Source organism: Stegostoma tigrinum, chromosome 34 (assembly GCF_030684315.1).
Source record: "Stegostoma tigrinum isolate sSteTig4 chromosome 34, sSteTig4.hap1, whole genome shotgun sequence".
NCBI lineage: Eukaryota > Metazoa > Chordata > Chondrichthyes > Orectolobiformes > Stegostomatidae > Stegostoma > Stegostoma tigrinum.
The window spans coordinates 15,863,767-15,876,343 of NC_081387.1; positions in this window are offsets into that span (position 1 = coordinate 15,863,767).

Sequence of the window (12,577 nt, forward strand, 5' to 3'; positions counted from 1 at the left end):
CTGAATTATTACGCAGTAAAGTCATTCATTTATAAATTATGAAAGAAAATTTGGATTATATACATGAACTTCTCTGTGAAGTTTTTTGCTGGTGTTCATATGCTAATTGTAAGGGACTTTCCTTTATTTAAATTAAAGAACAAAGAACAAAGAAAATTACAGCACAGGCACAGGCCCTTTGGCCCTCCAAGCCCACGCCGATTAAGATCCTCTGTCTACCCTGTCATCTATTTTCTAAGGGTCTGTGTCCATTTGCACCCTGCCCATCCATGTACCTGTCCAAATATATCTTAAAAGACGCTAACGTGTCTGCGTCTACCACCTCCTCTGGCAACACGTTCCAGGCACCCACCACCCTCTGTGTAAAGAATTTTCCACGCATATCTCCCGTAAACTTTCCTCCTCTCACTTCAAACTCATGGCCCCTAGTAATTGAGTCCCCCACTCTGGGAAAACACTTTTTGATGTCCACCCTGTCCATACCCCTCATGATTTTGTAGACCTCAATCAGGTGCCCCCTCAATCTCCGTCTTTCTAATGAAAATAATCCTAATCTACTCAACCTCCTCTTCATAGCTAGCACCCTCCATACCAGGCAACATCCTGGTGAACCTCCTCTGCACCCTCTTCAAAGCATCCACATCCTTTTGGTAATGTGGCGGCCATAACTGTACACAGTACTCCAATTGTGGCCGAACCAAAGTCCTATACAACTGCAACATGGCCTGCCAACGCTTGTACTCAATACCCCGTCCAATGAAGGAAAGCATGCCATATGCCTTCTTGACCACCCTATTGACCTGCGTTGTCACCTTAATGGACCTGAACACCCAGATCTCTCTGTTCATCAATTTTCCCTAGGACTTTTCCGTTTACTATATAGTTCGCCCTTGAATTTGATCTTCCAAAATGCATCACCTCGCATTTGCCCGGATTGAACTCCATCTGCCATTTATCTGCCCAACTCTCCAGTCTATCTATATCTAAATTAGTAAAATCCTGAAGCCAAACCTGTATAACTCTCAGTCGACTGTGTTTCTGCAAACAACACAAGATATAAGACATTTATCAATAGAGCAACAATTTGTTAACAATGTTTTTTTTGTATGTGTCCTTTAACCCCTCACACCACGTGCACTATGGGGATGAGGGTGGTGGAATGCTGCTGAACCTTCTGGTTTTTCATCCATATTAAACATCTCTGTCCTTCTCAAGCTTTGGGACTCTGACAGCTGCAGCTTGCAGATATCTAGCTAAACATCTTCCAATAAAATATGTGTTCACTGGTGAAACAAATGCCTGTCAGACATAGCCATCATCAACAGTGCCCCACCTAGACCCTGAATGAAGGATGGAGACATCACTTCAATAGATTCTATGTCTCATAGCTTTCATTGTAGAGTGCAAAACGTGGCCTGTCACCCTTTCCTTCTGGCATGGTCTTCATTTTGAACAGCTTACTTCATTGTAACTCTGTCACCCTGTATTCATAATCACAATGCCTATTTGTGTCGACCACTACCTTCAGACTTTTTTAAGTATGCCTCATTAGAAATTCCTCAACCACTCACTTGACCTTGCTATCTCACTTGTTATTGCTACTCCCATTTGATAAAGAATAATTAAATTCATGTTTATATTTTGCATCATTCGCCACAATGTGTGCACTCTACAGACATCTTCTGTCATAGATTTTGCAGAATGCCTTCCCTCATTCATTAAAAAGTGACGATTTTAAAATCCCAACTGTTTAGCATTTTCCCCACATTTTAACAAGAAAAAAAGTCCACAACTACTGCTTTTCTTATCTTTTTCTTTGATGCTTTAGTGGTTAGTGATTTTGCTCACCCACTCTTTCTCATTAGAAGCAAGAAAGTAGCTAGGTAAGGGATAGATTTCCCTAAAACATAGGAGGGAATCTATGTGTGGAGCTAAAGGAAGTGGATGAGGTCTTTAATGGCTATGGTATCAAACAAGGAGAAAGATGTTAATAATAGTAAGATTAGGAAGAGATATGTTGATATTCTAGGGTGTGTTGATATTATGAAGAAGGAGCTGTAAGGTATTTTGAAAAACATTAAGGCAGTGAAGTTATCACGGCCTGATGGGATCTACTCCATGACACTGATGAAGGCAGAGAAGGAAAATTGCTGGGGCATTAACACAAATCTTTGTATCTTCTTTAGCCACAGCCAAGATCCCAGCAGACTGGAGAATTTTCAATATTATTCCTTTGTTTAAGGAAAAAAAAACACAGAGACAATCCAGAAAGTAAAGGCTAATAAGCCTTACATCAGTGCTAAGAAAATTTTTGGGGAAAATTCTTAGGGACAGGATTTACTCACATTTGGGGGAAAAAATGGACTTATTGGCAATAAGTAGGATAGCTTTGTGCAGGGGTGGTCTTGTCTCATGAATTTGAGTTTTATTTTTGAGGAAATGAAAAAGTTGATTAACGAGGGTAGAGAAACGGATATTGTCTCCATGAACTTCATTAAAGCATTTGACAAGATCCCAAATGTTAGGGTGGGCTGGATCCACATAGGATCCATGGTGAGTTGGTAAATTTGATACAAAATTGACTTAGTCACATGACAGTGGATAATTGTGGAAGGATATTTTTCTGACTGGAGATCTGGGACTAGTGGTGCTCCTCAAGGAGCAGTGCTGGAATTCTGTTGTTAGTAGTATATATAGGATGAAAATGTAGGTGGTCAAATTAGTAAGTTTGCTGAAGATACAACAATTGATGGAGTTGTGGATAGTGAGGATGGTTGTCAAAAGATACATTAGGATCTAGATCCGTTGGAAAATTGAACAGAGAAATTTCGGATGACGTTTAATCTGGACAAGTGTGACCTGATGCATTTTGGGAAGCCAACTGCAAGTGGCAAGTATACAGTAAATAGCAGCACTCTTAGGAATATGGCTGTATATAGGGATCTTGTGTGCAAGCCCATAGCTCCTTGAAAGTGGCAACACATTGGATAAGGTGGTAAAGAAGGCAAATGGCATGCTTGCCACCATTGACCAGGCATTGAGTACAACGGTTGGCAAGTCATGGTGGTGCTGTATAAAACATTAGTTAGGCCACATTTGGAGTACACTTGCAGCTCCATTTGCCACATTATAGAAAGGATGTGGCGGCTTTGAATAGGGTGCAAAAGAGGTTTATCAGGATATTGCCTGGATTGATGTGTTAGGAGACATTGGACAAACTTACATTGTTTTTACTAAAGCATCAAAGACCATGTGGTGACTTAAGTGAAATATGTAAAATTTTGAGAGACATTGATAGGGTAGATAGTTGGAGTATTCGTTGCAGGATGGAAATGTCAAAAAATAGAAGCTATAGGCTTAGGTGAAACAGGAAAATTTTAAAGGATATATTTGACACAAGTTTTTTGCTACATAGAGGATGTTAGATACCTGGAGTATTCTGCCAGTGGAGGTGGTTGAAGCAGATACAAAAGCAAGATTTATGAGCCCATTTAGACAAGACATCTGAACAAGCATGAAATAGAGGGTTATGGACAATGTGCAGACAGACAGGATAGTTTAGAACGGTATCACAGTCAACACAGACAGACATGGTGGGTCAAAGGTCCCGTTCCTGTCTCTCACCCTGATTATCATGAATATGGGTTCTTGTCCCTTAAATCCAAACATGCAGTGTTAAAGATATTGAAAAGATAAAATTTACTTTTGGGAATTACAGAATCTGGGACTCTTTCATACATCAAAAAAACCTGGCATTATTTCATTACCGTCTTGGAATTATAAGATGCGCCTTTATAAGTGTGAAGAATTCAAGAACATTTTTTGTTCATGGAAGTGGAGACCATTCAATTACCTGCTTGTGCTCCTTTCCTCTATTTGACTTGCCCTGCAGACCACACTTTCTTGAAATTGTCCACACGTCTCCTGTCTCTCCTCTTCTCTTTTATTTCATTTTAACTATGAGACCTACTTCCTTCTCCCTCCATTCTGTCACAACTAAACTATTACCCCAGTCCATGCATGTGCTATCTCATGTACTTGTTTTTCTTCACTCTCTACATGTTGTCCTTCTGCTCTTACAATTGCCTGTCACCACAATTCACCACTCCCCGCCCAAGAAACACTTGACTCCATTATTATAAACTCCAGAGCCATCTCCAAACTCAGTTTCAGTTTCAATACAGTCACATATATTTTTACCTCCTAAATTTGCTTTGATTATTCATGATGATCTGTAGGTCTCTCAGGTCAGAGCACCACCCTGTTATAGCGTATAAATGGCTCATGTCAATATTTCAAACTGTGTGCTATATGTTTTTGGTATACTGTCCATGTCTGCCAACACAGTTGCCCCCATTACTCTCACCTAATACCTCTCTAGCATAATTCAGCAGGGAAGAAGTGTCCTCATGTGGTTCTCCTCATTTCTATCTTCTGGTTACCAGAAAATCACTTGCATTAGCTTTTCCGAATGCTCTTGTGTGCTTACCTTTTGTGTACACTCCATCTGACCTTGTTTCCTTTCTACTCCTCATTTAGGAATGAGTCATCAGCATCATCAACATCATCTAAAAGGAAAGCGCAATATTTTTGTACTCATACTAATGACCCTCTCTTCTGACTTCTCCATAGCTTCTTATACCGTTCCATTTCTCCTGCAATATTGTCCTCATTCTTTGCAGTCCAATGCACAGCAGAATTCTCCTTCATGTGAATGTTGGGACAACAAAAACTATTTTCAAAATTACTTTTAAAATCCTAAATCTTCAACATCAGCCAGAAGCACACATTAAGACTTGATTAGGTGTCAATCAGACTTCAAAATTGGTATCTCTTTCTATGACTAGACATGCTCCTGATCACTCTTCCACAGCATTTTTAGGACTCTTACCTCAATCTCCATGTTTTCGACAAGACCCTTGTCTCAATTCATCTTGCAATCTTGTTTTAAAGCACATTCCCTCCTCCCTAGCCCCACCACCACAACCGTACACCTCCCCCGTATCCTCCACCCACCCCGTCTCCAACAAACCCCCATATAATTTAGGGCAGTCTTCACCTCTGTCATTTTCTTTAGCTGCTCAACTTGATGAGATGTCTTTGCTCATCTAATTATGATCTCCTGATCCCATTGGTTTTTAATCTTTCCACTGGTGCTAGATGTGCTTTGCGTGTGTGGGCCTTGCATTCTGGGATGCCTTGTCATACAATATGTGACTCACTTTCCACCAATATGCCACTCCATTTAAACTATCACTGGATTATGTTTTTGATAATCAGTCACTTTATAGGGCTTGATATTTTGTTTGGATTTTGTGTGCAGCTGTAAAGCATAGATGTGCTAATATGCTTTGTTATCATTAGTAAATTACATTCATCTGCTGTAGAATTCTTACCAATGACTGAAAGGTTTAAGCCATGGCAGAAAGAGAAGAAAACGGTGAGATAAAAATTAGCATTTTGAATGTATTATACAAGTGTTTTAGCAAAACATTCTGTAATACTGTAATATTATTTAAAATCATATTATTTGCACAATTCTATTCAAAGTTTTCAGTCTTGTCATTTATTTTGTTAGTTATAAAGAGACAGTTGAAAATAAAAGTCATGTATCACCTTAAATTTTTTGTTGAGGTAGCAGTGTAGGTTTTGTACTATTTCACCAAAATTTCATTTACATAGCCTGTTCATTAAATTGATAAATTGAAAATTTAGGGTCACACTGTTAAATGTTTGGACTAAAAACATGCCAACGTAAATGTTGCAAAGTATTCATATTATTGCAGCTACCAGATCATGCACTCATCTTGCATCAGAACTATGGCCACCTTTCTTTGTGCTGGTTATGATTCAAGGAAGTATATGAATAATAATAATCAATAACATTAACAATATATTGTTTCTCTAATTGGCGCTCATATTAATTCATTCATACTCTGAAAATATACCAGCTACAACCATATTGTCAACAGCAGTCACTCAGTTGTGGAAAACTCTATGGTTGATGTTCTGACCAAGGATGTCATTAAATCTGGAGTAGATTACGTTCTGCAGAATATAAATGAGTATCAGTAAGCGAGGTTACTGGCAAAAGGGTGTCGCCTTACAATAGCGTTTTCTTTTTACCCACGTCTTTGTGGTTGGTTTCAATGTGACTAATAGAGTGGCAATTAGTCCAACTGGATTTTCGCTGTTTTTGGTTTCTTGAAGACAAAATCAGCCAGAGTAGGTGTTCATCATTGTTACAGAGATAGAGGGAACTGCTGATGCTGGAGAATCTGAGATAACATGGTGTGAAGCTGGATGAACACAGCAGGCCAAGCAGCATCAGAGGAGCAGGAAAGGTGACATTTCAGGTCTAAACGCTTCTTCAGAAATGGGGGAGGGGAAGGGGGTTCTGAAATAAATAGGGAGAAAGGGGGAGGCGGATAGCAGATGGATGAGGAGAAGAGAGGTGAAGAGGAGACAGACAGGTCAAGGAGGTGGGGTTAGAGCCAGTAAAGATGAGTGTAGGTGGGGAGTTAGGAAGACGATAGGTCAGTCCAGGGAGGACGGACAGGTCAAGGAGGCGGGATGAGGCTAGTAGATAGGAGATGGGGGTGGGTCTTCAAGTGGGAGGAGTGAATAGGTAGGAGGGCAGGTTAGGGAGGCAGGTACAAGCTAGGCTGATTTTGGGATGCGGTCAGGGGAGGGGAGATTTTGAAGCTTGTGAAGTCCACGTTGATACTATTGGGCTGTAGCATTCCCAAACGAAATGTGAGATGCTGTTCCTGCAACATTTGGGTGGCATCATTGTGGCACTGCAGGAGGCCCGGGATGGACACGTCGTAACCAAGGAATGTGAGGGGGAGTTGAAATGGTTCTTGACTGTGAGGTGCAGTTGTTTGGTGTGAAACGAGCGTAGGTATTCCGCAAAGCGGTCCCCAAGCTTCCACTTGGTTTCCCTGTTGTAGTGGAGGCCATAACGGGAGCAGCGGATACAGCACACCACATTAAACAGATGTTCACCTGCACATCTGCTGATGTGGAAGGTCTTTTTGGGGCCTGGGATGGTGGTGAGGTAGTCAGTGTAGGGGCAGGTGTAGCATTTCCTGAAGTTGCAGGGAAAAGTGTCGGGATTGGTGGGGCTGGAGGGGAGTGTGGAGCAGACAGGGGAGTCACAGAGAGAGTGGACCCTCCGGAAAGCAGATAAGGGTGGGGAGGAAAAAATGTCTTTGGTAGTGGGGTCGGATTGTAGATGGCGGAAATTTTGGAGGGTGATGCTTTGGATCCGGAGGTTGGTGGGGTGGTACATGAGGACGAGGGGGATTCTGTTTTGTTTATCATTGTGGGGAGGGGGTTTGAGGGATGAATTGTGGGAAAAGCGGGAGACACGGTCGAGGGTGTTTTCAAATACTGTCGAGGGGAAGTTGCAGTCCTTGAAAAACGAGGATCTGGGATGTCCAGGAGTGGAATGCTTCATCTCGGGAGCAGATGCAGTGGAGGCAAAGGAATTGGGAATAGGGGATGGCCTTTTTGCAGGAAGGTGGGTGGGAGGAGGTGTACTCTAGATAGCTGTGGGAATCGGTAGGCTTGAACTTTGTCTCTCGCATTTCCCGCAACTCATCCCTCACACCCACTCCCTGCAATAATAACCAAAACAGAATCCCCCTCATCCTCACGTACCACCCCACTGACCTCCGGATCCTATGCATCATCCTCTGATACTTCTGCCATCTGCAATCCGACCCCACTACCAATGGATATCAGCGCCACCTCATGCTCCCTTGAGGAGCTCGAACAGTTCATTCACTTCACCAACACCTTCCACCCCAACCCTAAGTTCACCTGGACCATCTCTGATAACTCTTTCCTTCCTGGACCTCTCTATTTCCATTTCTGGCAACCACCAAGAAACCAATTGCCATTTCAAGCCTGCCGACTCCCACAGTCACCTACAATGCACCTCTTCAATGTGGACTTCACAACCTTCAAAATCTCCCCTCCCCCGACTGCATCCCAAAACCGGCCCAGATCAGACCCGCCTCCTTAACCTGTCCTCCTGCCTATCCACTCCTCCCACCTCAAGGCCTACCCCCATCTCCTACCAACTAGTCTCATCCCGCCTCCTTGACCTGTCCGTCCTCCCTGGACCGACCTATCCCCTCCCTAATTCCCTACTTACACTCACCTTTACTGGCTCCAACTCCTCCTCCTTGACCCGTCTGTCTCCTCACCACCTATCTTGTCCTTTATCCATCTTCTATCCACCTTCCCCTCTCTCCCTATTTATTTCAGAATCCCCTTCTCCTCCCCCATTTTTGAAGAAGGGTCTAGACCCAACATGTCAGCTTTCTTGCTCCTCTGATGTTGCTTGGCCTGCTGTGTCAATCCAGCTCTACACCTTGTTGTCCTAGATATTCAGCTTGCAGTTTTCAGCTCTTCTCTTGTAGCCATTATGGCCAAAGATACATTTAGTTTCAGTGTTGTGAGTTTTAACACTGGAATTGTTAACAGGTCCATAGCTTTTTAAGCATATTGTGCAACCGTTTCTGATAGCATGTTGAGTGCATCAAAATAGTTGTTGATGGGACACATTGAAGATGAAGATGTCAGGCAGAGGCTGAAACTAAGTATACAAACTGTGCTATAGTTCCTTTTCTTTGCCCATAGCATGCTGCATTTCGTATCCCCGATTTATGCTTACCTGTGTCATAGCTTCAGCAGATTGGGTCCTCATTTTTCCCGAAATTTCACCATAGTAGATGGAAAGCTTGAAATGTTTGGAATAAAAACCTAGCCTAATGTCAACTCAGTAACTGTGCCAATTGTCGTAAAAGTCCGACTGGTTCACTCATATCCTTTAGGAAGAGCTATTCGATATCTTTCACTTGTCTGCCCCACATGTAACTCCAGATTGACGGAAATGTGGTTGCTTCTTAATTGTCCTCTGGGCAGTTAGGGATGGGCAATAAATGCTGGCCTAGCCATCGACACCCAATCACATAATTACATTTGAAAAACTCTTCATTTGCTGAAGTTTTCTCAACAAGAATGATGCTAACATTAGCGTGCAAGATACACTGGACTAAAAATTTTCATCTTCTATTAGTGTGTAATGCTACTCCTTATTGCTCCTGGTAGTCCCCAGTAATTCAGATGCTGATTTTTTAGATCTACCAGATGCATTCTGAATCTGTCACATTTATTTATCACAGGAGTAATGTCAGAAAGGTTAATAATGTGCCACCTCAGTTTGAAAATTGTCATCGTCTCCACAAAGTTGTTTCATTGGTGAACACTGTGAAGGGTAGACCAGCGAGGATGATTATGAAAAAAATGTTCCTTATGTTCTATGTTCTATGTTCTAATGTTTATTCTCTCACTGTTGATCGGTCCAGTTTCATAGCTCTATCCATTGATGCTGGATCAGTACTAACACTACTGAGTAACACTAGTAGAAAGGAGACATCAATGAATCTGCATAGAAGTACAATTAACGTACAGGAAAATTAAATAGTGAGAAAAGCACATTTATAATGAATTTCCAACCCAATGCTACTCTTCATTTGAGATAAATATTAATTGAATATAGCTAAAATACCCTTTCTTCGCAAATTGAATTATCTGTATTGATACTACTGAGACAATTTAATGGAGTAATAGCTGGAAAATACATGCCAACAATAATTTTAATAATTGGTAATGTATTTTCTGCCACAATCTGTAAAAATATGATGTGTATTCCTCACCTGTATCCCTTTGAAATTTGGGTAGAAGTGCATTATCTTGAAAAGAAAACAAAGTAATTTACAGTTGTTCACTCGAGATGTTATTGATTCAGTTTTCATTGTTATCATTCATTTCCTCATGTATTATTTTACTGCCCCTCCACCTACCAGATTTCCCATCAGTTTCCACGTTTAAAAAGGTACACACAACTACTGATTCAGCTGTTTTGCACTGAATCTCTGCATGCAACAAAATTGTATTTTTGCCACCCAAGATAAATGAGATATAGAATTTATTCAATCTTCCACTGTTAATTTTGTTTCAAATGATCAATTCTATTGCACTGAGCCATAAATGTACCAACTCTAAAAAAGTTAAATGTTTCAGGATAAATGCTGGAATCTGTAATATTTAACCAGAACGTAAATCAATTATCATTTTCAATTCACAGCTTTAATCCAGTAGTTGTATTTTCCTGGTAAATGCCTTTAAAAGGTTTTATTTTAAGTCTGCATAGCAATCCAAGACCAAAGCTTATGCCCTAGAACATTTGATCAATAGTGAAGAGATAATGCTCATCTTTGAGCTCATTGCAGCTTTCAGCCAATTGAAGACAACCATCAAATTACTTACACTAAAATAAAAGAGAAATAGAACCAAAAATTAAAGGATAAATCCAGCAGGTCTATTAGCATCTGTAGAGAGAAAGCAGAGTTAATGTTTCAGATCCAGTGATTCTTCTTCAGAAGCATTAACTCTGTTTTCTCTCCACAAATGCTGCCACACTGCTGAATTTGTCCAGCAGTTTCTGTTTTGTTTGTTTCAGATTTCCAGCATTCACAGTTCTTCGCTTAATAATTGATCTACTTCTACCTTTTATACTATCAGCGAAGGGGCATACTTTGCTGCATGCCCACTGTAATATGTGAATTGCCCTTTCACTTTCCTACAGTTTACGCTGGCAATTCACTCGCACCAGCAAATTTAACTTAAAATGTCTCTCCACTGATCATACAGTGCAACGTGCAAAAAGAAATTATTCCCCTATGGACAGTGTGTCACAAATACAAATCCAGTGTTATTAAAATATTCTAACATCATGTTGCAACATCAAAACTTGGCACTATTCAGTGGAATACCTGTGTCTCTCTCTTCTAGGCCCTTTACTGTTACAAAGAAGGAAAAATGACAAGAGAGCATTATTCTAACAATTGCCAGCCTGCAATAACATATTAAGGAAACTGCGCTAAACTTACACTTAAAATTGTATCCGATAATGGTGATTACAATTCTGCCTTTTTAATTAGATATTTCCTAAATAATGTGTTCAGAGAAATTATTACACACCTTTGCAGCAGGTGGAAATTCAACCAGAGCCCATTTGTATTTTTGCTCAATATATTGGAGAACTGTCAAGGGTCATTGGATTCAAAACGTTAGAATTGCTTTACCTCAACAGGTACTGCTACACCTTATCCCCAACAAATTCTGCTCTGGTTTGACAGTCCATACTGTGGTGTTGCCGTTTCCTTAGAAATGGCATCCATTTTCTCAGAGAACAATCAAATTTTATTTGATTTGATTTATTATTATTATGCACTAAGATACAGTGAAAAGCATAATTTTGCCTGCCATCCAGACAAATCATGCCTTAAATAAGTACATCAGGGTAATAGAACAGAATGCACCGTACAGCCACAGAGAAGTTGCAGAGCAAGATCAATTCTAATACATGAGAGGTCCATTCAAAAGTCTGATAATAGCAGGGAAGAAGCTTGTTTTAAACTTGCTGGTGCATGTTTTGAACCTTTTGTATTTTCTGCCCAATAGAAGACGGCTGAGGAGAGAGAATGTATCTGGGATGGGTGTGGTCTTTGATTATGTTGCTGCTCTCCGGAGGCAGTGGGAAGTGGAAACAGAGTCAATGGAATCAAGGCTGGTTTTCAGATGGACTGGGCTGCATTCACAACTCTCCATAATTTCTTGCGATCTTGCGCAGAGCAGTTGCCGTACCAAGCTGTGTTGCACCTGGATAGGATGCTTTCTATGGTGCATCTCTGAAAATTGGTTGAGAGCCAGAGTTGACATGCCGAATTTCTGAGGAAGTGGAGGGGTTGGTATGCTTTCTTTAATGTAGAGTCGATGTAGATGGACCAGACCAGATTGTTGGTGATGGAAAAGGAGACTATTGATTTCCACTGACGTGTCCCTGGACATTTTTGGAACTTTTTGGACCACCTGCTGGAGCACTCAGACTGAAGTTGCCATGTTCAGGAACCACTGACTACACAAAATGCTGATGACCTTCCACTCCTGTGTTTTTTTTTCATTTCTCTCTGGTTGTTTTCCCCTCATTACCAATTATTTTTCTACATACATCTATTTCTGTTTTTACTTTCTTCTTCACTCACCGGTATCATTCAGTGTTTCTTTTAATGTTTGAAGCTCTGAAATGACAATGTGACGTATTTTGAGCATCTGACTCCCATTATACACAAATTATAGAGGTAGTGGTGAATAAAAAAGACAGAGGCAAACACCAGAAAAAAAGAAGGCGAATGAAGGTTGATCCCGTTTAGTGCATGTCTACAAAGCAAAGAGTGATCATAGGTAGTACCAAATAGTCATTCAACGAGATTATTAATTAATTAGTTAGAGATTATTTTTAACATGGATGGGTGAGTGATTACTAAAGTCTGACCAGGAAAATAGATAATATTACAAGTTTAACTAGTTGATCAAATTAGTTAATTTCAGTAAGCATATGCAAATTCATGACAAAGAGACTTACTTTAGAGCTGTTCTCATGAGATTGATTAATGTTAATAGGTTATATCAGCTATTAACTAGATGTTCAAGGCATGCA